Genomic DNA, 12,135 nt, shown 5'->3' with positions numbered 1-12,135 from the left:
AGAGAGACCACCACGATGAGCTGAAGATGTGAAGGTCACTGTATCCTGCTCCTTTGCATGCAGCCAACTGAGTTTTCTCAAGCCCTCGGAAAGATGCAAATGGTGTGATGGCCCTTCCATGACCTCCACGTGGACACTGAGCTGCTCCCAAAGTCGTCTTCTTTACAGGTGACTGCAACTCACTGTCCCAGTTTTTCTTTCCATTCTTAAATCAGCGCAAGAGACTCGTAAAATGTTTATTCCTCCCCAGAGCGCCGGAGGAAGAACAGGTCTGTCCACTCTTGAGAGATGCCAACAGATAGGAGCTAGTGTGGAAAGATCCTGATTAGACTTGGCAGGCAGCATGAACGAAACTTCCTCTTATCCTCATGTGCCCCGCTGCCAGCAGAGCTCTCCAACTGATCCGCTGGAGTGGCAGCAGGGTTTAATCTCCATGGAGATGGGCCTAATACAAGTCCATGATCCAGCCCAGGCAGTGAATTGGCTATTTACAGTGTCTGATGAGCCAGAGTACCTTTTTACTTCTGTTCTCCATCTCTTCCGGCAGCCACCTTGGAGCGTGGCAGTCCGGATGCCTGGATGAGCTGGATGTAGCAGGGCTTGGGGAGCACATCCACTTTCGGAGCTGCTGCGGTCTGTGCAGACAGCGAGGGCAGAAGCGAAGCCCCTGGTGCAGCTGGAGGAAGCCCGCAGAGCGGATAGGACCTGGCTGCTTGCACATCTGCAGCGGCCAGTATTTGGCCAGCTCAGAGACGCCATGTGTGGGCAGGATGTGGTAAGGCGCAGGGTGCTCCAGAGCTGGCCACTGAGAGCCGTACAGACACTGCCAGCATCTCACTGCCAGTGCAGCTCCTGGAGTGCTGTTTGGCTTTCTCAAAGGATTCACCATTAGTAGTAGATTTATCTTGCTTTTTACTTTCCTTCCTTTGCAAAAACAGTCTTTGGATGATGAACAGCAACATCCTTGCTCAGTGCAGATGGGGATTAAAGTGAGCAGACGCTTGTTTGCTTGCGCTAGCTGAAGAATTGGACCTAAAACATTCAACAGAGTAAGTTTGTCTTTTCCCAGCTGGAGACTTCCCTCTGCATGTTTTGAAGCTGGATTCGGTGTTATCTGTAGCTCAGCAGGCCTCTGTCACACCCTCCAGAGCTCCCCAATGTGTGGTCCATCGAGTATCGGTGGCCCGCGTGACTGCAGAAAGGCATCTGTGCATGGGACAGGGCCCTTATACAAGGAGACGTGATGAGGCTGCGTTCCACCCAGCTGCAGCTGGCACATCACCCTACAAGCAAAAGGCATCCTCTGGCATGTGATAAACCTTGCTGGAGGGAGCAACGCAGCACAGAATATAAATTTTGGAACTGCTGATGGATAGGGAAGTGACAGCACACCAGGGGTTAGGAGGTTCGGGTCTGAACCATTTTGATGCCTGCAAGATAAGCTGCTCTTCCCATTAGCTGCAGTTGTTTCTTTGCCAAAGCGAGCTGTTATATACGGACTCAGGGCAGAGGGGCTGGTCTTGGCATGCTCAAAATCAGTTGCACTGGCAAAAAACTCTCAAGAACCCAATCTTACCATGCTGTTTGCTGGCTGGCACCCACACGTTGCTGCTTTCTGAAGCCAGCAAAGGGCGGAGAAGGGAGCCAGCAGGCAGGAGGGCCTTCTGCTGGTGACGTTTCCCTCTCTTTCATTCCTGTGGAGCCAACAGGAGAGACCAGGATTGCTGAAGACATTTGCTAAAGGAAAAAAACATAAATAAATAATGAGGAGGTGCTCTAAAGGATGGACTCTAATTTAGATTCTCAGAGAGGCCCCTTGTTTCTGGGATTATTCCCTCTCCTCTGAGAATCAAGGGAGCTGAACATCTCAGCACTGCTTCTCAAGGTGATGTTGGATTATCTGGCTTTTTTGCTCATTACAAGATCTCACTCCAAGGATTGACCGAGCTGTTGCTCTCTCGGACCTGTACCAGAAGACATGGCTTTCCAGAATGCCTGGGCACAAGGACACAGAAACCAGTCCCTTTCCTGGGGTCTCTAAAGCAGGACTTCTGCGTTGAGCTGAGTGCTGCAATGCAGGATCTCCAGAACTGCCTCATTCAGCCAAAGATTTTGAATGTGCTTAGCTGTAGATCCTGCTCACACCTACTATGTTGCCGGAGCAGTGTAAATACACCGTGGCATACCTGGGAATCAAGCACGAGAGAGGAATATTAATGCCACAACAGTGGGAATAACGACATCCAGCACCAAGAAAAACCCAGCAGGCTGCAGATGGTACGCCAGCTGCGGGAGGTCCGGGATCCCCTTCACCCCACACCTCGCAGGTACCAATGCGCCAAATCAGCTCGACCAGAATCGGTGCCGTTGGGAAGCTGGCTGCTGTCCCTCGTGGCCAAACATGAATCACGGCAGACAAATGGGACCTGGGGATGGCCCTGTGCGGGACAGACCTCTCCCATCCCACTCACAGCAGGGAGAGGCCAAGGCTCAGCCTTCATCCTCCACAACACATCCGTGTCTCAAAACAAGCAGCCACATCTTCTTTTGCCTCCTGCGGAGCTCAGATGAGAAAGAGATTTTGCTTTCCTGCCCCCAGCCCTGCCACACCTGGCTCCAGGACAGTGCACAGGGGTACGTGGCCTTTGCAGCCCTTACGGCGCAGCACGGCGGCTTGGCAAAGCCCCGCTGGTTGTGCCTAACCTGCCGCCGTCCAAGCTTTCTCTGGCTGAATCCCACTTGCAGGAAGCACTGACGGGATAATGGTCGTGTCTGAACATATTAACCAAATTACTTGCTGCGCTGTTTTCCTAGCGCCCCGGCCAGACCCCAAGACTATTTATCTTGGCTTTGAACCCTCTGCCCCTCGCTGCACAGCATGAACACATAACCGCAGAGATTTGTTAATAGAAACCAAAGCAGAAATCACTGCCGAGGCTTGCAGGCAAGGGGTCTGTCCTGTTACGACAGCTCAGAGCCCTGCTAATCTGTGTCACAAACTGCATCTGCTGGGGTTTCCGGACCTGCTTTCGCCTTGGGCTGCTGCTCAGAAGAAGCAGATGGGGGCTGCAGGGTCAGTCACGCAACCCGGTGTCAGTGCATTGCCACATTCAGCCCCTGGGCTCTTTCCCCAGTCCCGCCTCGCGGCCCTGAGGCGATGGGCTTGTGGCCAGCACTACATCCTGGAGACCTCTTTGTCCATGTCCAGCCTGGCAGGGTGGGCTGCCCCAGTCCTGTCCTGTCCTGCCCTGCATGGATCACTGATTCCTGTAGTCTCCAAACAGCAGCCCCTACCCCTCTCTTTTGGGCTGATTTACTGTCATTTTCCACAGAAGCAAGGACAAGTCCTACCCAGGGACTCTCTCGCACTCTGCTTCGTGACAAATTTTACACTGCTTTTCCCCAACCAGCTGGATTTCAACACAGCTAAGACTATCTGGTGCTGATGGCTGTGCAGACTCCTGTTTTGGTTGAAACAAAATCTGAGGTTTTCTCAGCCTCAGCCATAGAGATTGTACCAGTTTAAATAATTCACCAAGATTAGTGTTAGATTCCATGGTGAGCTCCAAGTATTTATCCAAGGCAGCCTCTGCAGGGCCCGTGTTAGTCGTGAACCCCTGGGGACACAGAGCAGGCTTCAGGGTGGTTTCCTCTGTTGAGGGTTGGACCTTCATTAACCCGCCAAAATCAGAGGCTACTTGCGCAAGGGGAGCATAAACCGCTCCTTAGCCCTGGGTCCCCTCACCAGTCCTTTGTCCTCTCCCCTCATCCAGAAGCTATTATGAATGCAACATGTCAACATCTCGGCTGGTTTCTGGAGCACATGGCAATCTGGCCAAGGGGCAGAGCTGTTATCTGAACGGTGCAAGAGCAGCCAGGTGACACAGGGCCAGGGTCTCTGTGAAGGTTTGTGCAGCCAGGGCTTACTTCCTAGCAGGAAGGTAATGATCTAGTGTTCATTCCCCAAGAGTGAATAAAATCTGCCTTGAATTTAAATACAATAGTCTCAGCCCAAACCTACGAACCACAATTGAAATTTTGCAGCAAGAGCCAGAGTGTTTTGAATAATACATTGCTCAAGATTTGCCAGTTCATAACACTCCTGAGCCAGTGCAAAATGCTCAGAGGTCCGTGAGAGAGAAATGCTGGGTAAGCTGGAAGTGCTGCTGGGCCTGTTTCTTATTTAAAGCCAGGCAGCAGTCACTGCAGAGCAGGGCTGGAAGGGCTGGATCATTTTTATCATCTCCCAGGACAACAGCACAGATCCTCAGCAGGTGTAAATCACCAGAGCTCAGTTAGTTTTGGTGGAGATGCTCTGATTTATCCTACACTGGGGATCCAGTTTCATTGCTAGGACAGAAATTTCCACCTTAGACCTATCTGTCCAGCTGCAACTGTCCATTCTCAACAGCACAGTGCTGTTACATCCAGGTTATTACTGCAGGACTAATCCCATGTCAAGGGAGGTCCTTTTTGGTTCCAGTCACTCATACCTGTTCCTAAACCAGGGCCACAGGGCTGTCGTCCTAGATCGATGTTTTTGCCCATTTATGCACCGTGTGAGAGATGACTGTCAGCGGCACTGTGACCACAATGTACCGCTCAGTCAATTTCTGGTGACAGCGGGGAGATCTGGGAGCGGAAAGCTTTCTCCTCCTGCCAATCAGAAGGGATAAATCTTTCCTCAAATATTCTTGCAACCCAAGAACTTGTGCCTGGACAGAAACGAATGAAGCGTGTTATATCTCAGGCAGTGGGCAATGAGAATACATGAAGGGAAGCAGACGGCTCTGCGAAGAGCCAAAGGCCTGGGAAGCATTGCACAGCCCGCGCCATAGCCAGACTCAGCCCAGCACCTGGGCAAAAGCATCTGAACAAGCTGAGAACGCAGCTCTCTTCCTCTTTTGGCTTCATTATAGTTCATCAGCCACGAGAAAAGTCCTACTGCTGTGCTGGGGCTTGCCCCATCAACCAAACCACCAGAACAAGGGTGGGAGAGGAAAACTGGTTCAGTCAAAGCATCTCAGCAGGCTGGAGGAGGATGCAAATCCCCGTGTTGGTTTGTACCTGGTGCCTGGTCCAGGGCATCCCTCTGATTCCTGCTGAAAAGCAACATCCAGGAGCTTTGAAGCAACTTCTCCCTGGTTAAACACACCAAAGCTTCCTCTCCTTCAGGAATGCTGAGCTCCTCTGCAAATTCCTTGCAATCCAACCAGGATGGAAACTGGTTTCCTTCACCCTGCGGCTCTCACAAATGAAGTCATTTTATTTCCTCAGCAAGATAGTGGCCAAAGCCCCCCAGCAGCTCACAAACACCAATTTAATTAAAAATTTTATTCCAAATATAATTCACAGCTAATGTCTGGCAAGAAATACTCACCAAAGTGAATTTCCAGATCCCAGCCCTGAGCAACAGAATAGGGGTTGATTTCCTTTTAGTCTATACACACATACTTATAAAATATATAACTATATATATGTTTACACATATATTTATATACGCACAGAGCAAGAGAGAGCTTATGTAAACCTGTTTGGACTCCCTAGATGTACAAAAATCACAAAGCAGCAGGCACTCATTGTAAAATTTCACTTGAGTAATTCTCAGAACCATGAAGCCCTCAAAGAAAAAAGGAAGACGCTAATATTTGCCGGCACTGCTGGAGAGGATGGGATTGCACATCAATCTCCCTTCTCATTAGCCCTGGAAAGAATGTCTAACTGCATTTATGGTGTGGAGCAGCATCTTGCAAGTTACGGATTGTTTGCTTGATAATAAATCCAACATCACGACCGAACGTACCTTGGATGTTTTGCTTTCCTGGGCCGTGTTTAACAGATATTTTGGTAAGGCCAAATTTGGTTAATCCAAACAGATGCGTCTCCGCTGATTTTTCACTTGCTGCAGACAGGGCTGACATCTGTGTTGAATCCAGATCCAATGCAAGATTTGGGGAGCCAGCTTTCAACATCCTAAATTGGGGTAAGAAAGGAGCAAATCAAAACCACAGGGTGGCAAACAGTGTAAATGAGAGGAGAGTTCGCTCTAGAGATAGGGAGGCAGGCATGCGGAGCAAGAGCAGTAAGTCACTAACAGGCTGGAGCCTCCTTCGCTTCGGTGAATTACTCTTGATGGGTAGCAGAGTGACAATGCTGGAGCTGGGACCTGGCGACAGAGGTGACCGTGTAGCCTCATGTGGATACAGGAGTGTTGGATCACAGCACTCTACTGGGTACTTGCTCCAAAAATCCTCTCCCACGCCAGAACAGGGCTGCTTCACACATTACTGGGAGCTGTGCTGGGGCTGGGGCAGCTTTGCTTCCAGCCCTGGGGATAGCTGTTAGCACATTATGCCCCTCAGCTCATTAAGCATATGAAATTTCTGGCTGAAAAAAAAAATTAATAATAATAATCAGGCCTGTTTCTAACCTTGGGTGGCTTTGCTTTCTGCTTTTGCCATTCTCTTCTTAACGACTCCCAGAGCTGAGATGCCAAGAGAAGGATTGATATTCAGACTAGCTCGTTCAGGGGTGTTGCACTGAATTTTTTATTGGAGCCAGGAGTAAAGATTTCTATTTTTCCAAGACCAGGGAAAGCATGTTCAGCCTGATAAATATCTGTCAGCAAAAACCATTAGCTGATTAAGTGAACTACAAGGGGAAAATAAAAGACAAAAAAGCCCTGTCATTCCCAGGGGAACCATTCAATGGCCTTTTCCTTTCTTCCTTGCAGGATTTCTAATACATTTCTTAGAGTGTTTTCTGCAGGTCCACATGTCTTAGTCAATTAATTAAGGGAACAGTTCATCAGAACTTGTCTAAAATGAAAAGCTTCATTCTCAGAAATCATGATTAAGTAGCTGCCCAGCATTACCTTCTCCATTTGGTGCTTCCTAGCACCGAGTATTGGCCCACCTTTGCTACGACCAGCATCCCCACCAGTACGGGTACTGGTCAGGGCAGTGGGACCTCACGGGCCAAGGAACGTCACTCTTCTGTGTCTCAGTTTCCCCTTCGGTAAAATAAAAATAATGGCAATTCTGTCCAAAGTAATCACTCAAGTTCCCTGATGAAAGACCTCCTTTAGCTAATGTCTACTGGTGATAGAAGCCCTTACAAACGTGCTGTAGGTCTCATGATTTTTAGTACATATCTCAAAGCCTCAGTTCCTCGTGATCACACACATCTATAAGTGAAGTTTTTAAACTCTTGTGGTTGTAGAGAAAACCTCAAAAACACCACCCCAAAAGTCCTAGAACTAAGAGGCAATGAAAAAGGACACCTATTATTTTTCCTCTAAGCTGCTCGGTTTTTAACACAATCCAGTAGTTTATGATAGATCAGGGAGAGGTGGTGATTTATCACTTGGAAATAATTGGGGTCAGCAATACCGTAGTCCATGGGAACTGTTGGTCTACACTGCCTCCCCTCTCTGCATAGTCTGAAGCCATGAAAAACATGATTTACTGCAGCAGCAAAGGTTTATATTTAATCCTCTCTGTAATCTCTTACTCTAGGAAGCTTCAGGATACTGCGGGTGGGAAGCAGGCTCAACCTTAATCTCAGGACTTGTCTGAGAGCAACAGGTCACAGCAGGATTGGGCACTGCAGGTCTGATCCTCCACTGCCTCAGGGCTTGGGTGAGATTATTATGCCTGGACCTGGACTCTGTATGGGCACAAGGCACAGAGCAGTGATGAACATCAGGAAGGGAGAAAGAAGGGAGCAAAGCTCTGCACAGCACCTCCTGCCTTCCCTCCCTGCTTCCCAGGATGGGGCTGGAGAACCAGCACTGCTCCAGCATGCCACGTTCAATGAGAAAGGACAGGCATGTAATAAAACAGAAAACTAATTGCCCCCAGATGTCTCATTAAGGCCACAAGAAAATCCTACCCGGTCAGGAAAGTACTTGTGGAAAGTACCGTGAGGACATGCTGCCAAACTTTCCCTTGAGCTAGAAACAAGCCCATGGCTTGGTGATGTCTGAGCACAGAAACAGGTTCCAGTTTCTACGGCACATGCTGGAAGGGCCCAGAAAGCAGGGCCACTCTTCCCAACAACAAAGAAGTAGACCTGCCTGGTTCCTAGCAGGAGTACACTTATTTTGACAGGGAAGATAGGTCACAGACCTTAGGGTGGCTTGGGCTGTCACCCTATGCATTGCTGAAAGTGGCTCAGATATTACAGCATGAGACGTACAAGACCGTCCCCCCCCAAAAAAAAACCAGATTACTGTCCCCATCCCAGCTGCCTGCATTTTTTTAACAGTTTACCAAGGCCATACACCAACGCTCTGCTAAAGCTCCTGTCTCCAAAGCCAGGCTTCTTGCTCCCCACTTCTACTGCTGGGCCAGTTTCACTTCCACCCAATTAGGCCTCCTGCTAAATGAGAGGCCCCCTGGGATAATGGCCTCAAATTGCTGCCAGACAACAGGAAGCTTTGGGTTGACTGAAGTAATGCTGCTTGTCGAGGCTGCTCCATCTGCGATTCATCCTGCGTAAGAAGAGCAGCAGGGAGATAAGGAGTCTCGAAGGTCTTGTGGAAAACTCTGACAAGGAGTCTATTTTGAGCTGGCCTGGCTCGTCTCCCTGCCTGCTGCTGTCCTCGCTTCCCGTGAACAGGACTGGGACAAACGGGACCTTGTGCCTCTTGAGCTCTGCCTCCTGCCAGCCCCAGGTCAGCAGCATATGTTCTCAGGATAAGAAAGCAAAGAGAGATGTCTTGGGCGATGGGAGGAGAGCGCAGGCAGCAGCAGTGGGATTTGATGTCTGTGAGAACCTTTCTACCAAGAAAAAGCAGCCAAGGTTGATCAGAAACGGTGCACTGCTGACTCTGCAGCCTTCACCCATGGGTGCGGTCTTCACTTGTACTGCAGGGTGCTTTGGCAGCCCCAGGTTCATAGCCGAGTGACACTGCTTGACCCAACTGGAAGGACTTCTGACACGGCATCCTCGCCTCTGCACAGCTGGCTGGAGTCGTAGGCCGGGGTCACTCTGCCCACGCTCCCAGCTGGGGGAGAGAGGCTCTAATCTAGATGCCATATAGCTGCCCAGAGCAAGCACAGAGCTGCACTCGCCTTCACAGACCTGCTTGGGTTCCACTGCAGTGCCCTAACCAAGGAGGGCTTCGCTGGGGTGGGCCACCTCTGTGGCTTCTCCCCCTGGCCCCTGCCTTGTTGTTTATAAGCTCAATGCTCCCTGCCCTTTGGCTGGCCTCACTCTTGCTCCACAGTGTAGACTTGGCACATGTTGCATCTCTGGCTTCTTACAGCTCCAGCCATGCTCTGGTTTTGCTCCATCAGGTTAACGGATCAACTTTACTGGCTCCTCCTCTCTGCAAGCCCTGACTTGAGGATGTGGGCCTGTCTCTCTGACACCAGGCTCCATCATTTGCTCCCACTCCATTTCAGACCAAAGCACAGGACTCAGCTGCCCACATCCTGATCCCACTTGTCTCTTCTGCTCACCATACGCATGTTCTCCAAATGCTTCAGTCCCCACCGGCAGACAAACATCAGCTCCTTTGCTTCACTTGTTTGGACAGAGAACGCAACTTGAGGATTTTGTTCACGAATAAACTCCCCCATTCCAGGAGCTCTCTGAGGGAAATGAAGAGCTGGGATGCGGCCAGCACTTGTTCCTCACCACATTCTTGCAAAGATGGGAACCAGGGCATTTGTGCTCTAGAGCAGACCAGCCTATTTCGGGGAGAGACATGGAGAAACCATAACAAAAGCTGATATGGAAAGCTGGATACAAGGCAAGCTGATGACATTTAACATGGTGGCAGGAAGATGAGCCCAGGCCCAGCATGTGCAGCCAGCACCAAGTCAGGCAACAGCTTCCAAAGCTCTCGAGATGCTCCGAGCACCAGACTTGGCTGGGGGAATGCCCACACTGTTTACCCAACCCAAATTGGATATTTCCCGGGCACTGCACAGAAGAGACGGATCTTGTTCAAGGCTTGCTCCAAGCTTGCGAGGCTCAAGGGAGGCTTGCAGAGCTTCACCCTCAACAGCAACCCCTTTAGCCAAGTGAGTGCCACTTATGGGTGAAATGATGATTCTCTGTAACAGTAAAGACCTCTCCAGGCCTCTCTCCTTTCCCAGAGAGCACCCCTGAATCTCCCAGGAACTCCTGGCCCCAATTCCATCTGCAAAGGCCCAATGAAACTTTCAACCAAGCAAAGACCCCAGTGGAAATCAAGAACTATGGGCATCCAGCCCTTCCTCCTGTGGGCTGTGGGAGGCGTGAGGAACGCAAGGAGTAGAAAAAGGCAGCAGCTAAAAAGAGAGACAAAGATGTCTGCTGCTGACTCCAGAGAGAGCAGCTTTTAAGGGATGAGAAAGAGAAGGACCTTCTGACTGAACTTCTTCAGTGTCTGGGAAACGGGTTGCTGGGAACTATGTAGCAGACAGCTGGGGACAGGGACTGTGATTCATCCTGGATACTTTGGAAGCAGAGAAAGGGCACAGGGAGCCAAAGCAGTTAAGTAGGGATATAAGGAGGAGAATAAGCAATGGCCCCAAGGCTTTATAAACTATAAACACTGTGATGGAGGAGCTTTGTATTCAAAACAAGCATAGGCAAATTAAATGAGGGAACAAGGGGAAGGGAAAGACAACAGGGAGGAGAAGAGGTAGCAGAGATCTGCAACCAGCATCAGGTGAAGAGAAAGCCCTTCTCTGGTTTTTGCTGGAGGTGCACAGGAACCAAAATCCTGAGAAAGTATGTAGGGAAATGAGTGAAGGGCAGCAGAGCTGGTGTTGAAAAGAGGGGCCCTCAGGGGAGTCTGGGATGCTTTTTAGAGCTCCCAAGCTGAAGTGAAAGAACTGGTTTGCGGGAAGACAGGCACAATGTCTCTGCTCCAGGAGCCAATTTGAGAAGCTGCTTCTCGACTCGTGGCTGGGTTCGTGTCAAAGCTTGGCTGAAACATGGCACCATCAAGTGAAATTACTCAGTGCCCATGTCCACCACAAAGTCTTTGCCACATTGATCCCAGCAGGCAGGGAATAAGGGCAGAACTGCCCCCTGCCCACCCTCCTACAGGTTAGGAGCCTCACTAATTCCAGGCAAAGCAACAGAGAGAAGCCCTGCAGGGAAAGGACCCTGCAGCCCTCTCCTGGTCATAGAGGACGAGCCACTCTTTGCAGCAGCAGACTTGCTATAACCAACTTATTGAAGCAAAATTCACAAAGGTAGAACACATGCTGATGCGTGGCCCTGTGCTGAACAGGGAGATTTGGTGCTTGCCTCTGTATGAACAGGAAGAAGACAAGGCTGCCTATACCTGACCCCATCATAAGCATATACTCCCCTTCAATCTATGAGAATAAAGAAATGAAAGGATGCAGGAGGAGGCACCAGCTTGCTGAGCCTTCAGGATAAAGGTCATGTTCATGGTCTTGCTCCAGATGCAGAGAAACCTGCTCTCACAAGTCCCATTTTTCATTCCCTTGGCAATCTCAGATGTGTTAGATGGCTTGCAGAAGTTTCCAAATTCTGCATCCTTATCCCCATACCAAACAGCAGTGTAGTCCATTGCCTCTCCTTCCTCCAGACCCTAGCTCCATCCACAGCTCCTCCACAGGCAGTGATTGATATGTTTCAAAAATCAGTCCATCTCTGGGGGGAGAACAGCACAAATAACATAACTGGCTTCTTTACATGCCTATTCTGGAGGCACCAGCAACTCTTTACGGTGCTGTGAAACCTGGGAAAGTTTCACCCAGCCAAGATGCTAATCAGTGCTACAGCAAATCGTTGAGTCAGGAAAAAAGAAGCGCAGGACTGATTTGCAGGAAGCAAAATGCTGGATGCCTGCACATGTGCTCCCGTTTTGTCCAGCCCAAAAGGTTTCATGACTGCTGTGACACATTGCGCTGGCATCCCTGATTTCCTGTGCCAGCCCATGGCAGCCTTGTTCCCTGGGGCTGCAGTCCATTCAATTAGCAAGCCCTGCAAGCTCTCCGCAATTCTTGATGAGGGACCTGTATTGATCTGCCCCGGCTCTTCGGTTTCTATCTCCATTTATCAGGCCTTCACGTCCTTTTAATCCCATCTCAGTCCTCCCCAAAGTAATAAGATAAGAGGCAGTCTGGGAAGGCTGATAAAAGGGAACTGAACAAATCCATT

This window comes from Apteryx mantelli, chromosome 30, assembly GCF_036417845.1.
Source record: "Apteryx mantelli isolate bAptMan1 chromosome 30, bAptMan1.hap1, whole genome shotgun sequence".
In the NCBI taxonomy this organism is placed as follows: Eukaryota; Metazoa; Chordata; class Aves; order Apterygiformes; family Apterygidae; genus Apteryx; species Apteryx mantelli.
The sequence above is the reverse complement of the archived record's forward strand: the minus strand, read 5'-3'. Positions refer to the sequence as shown.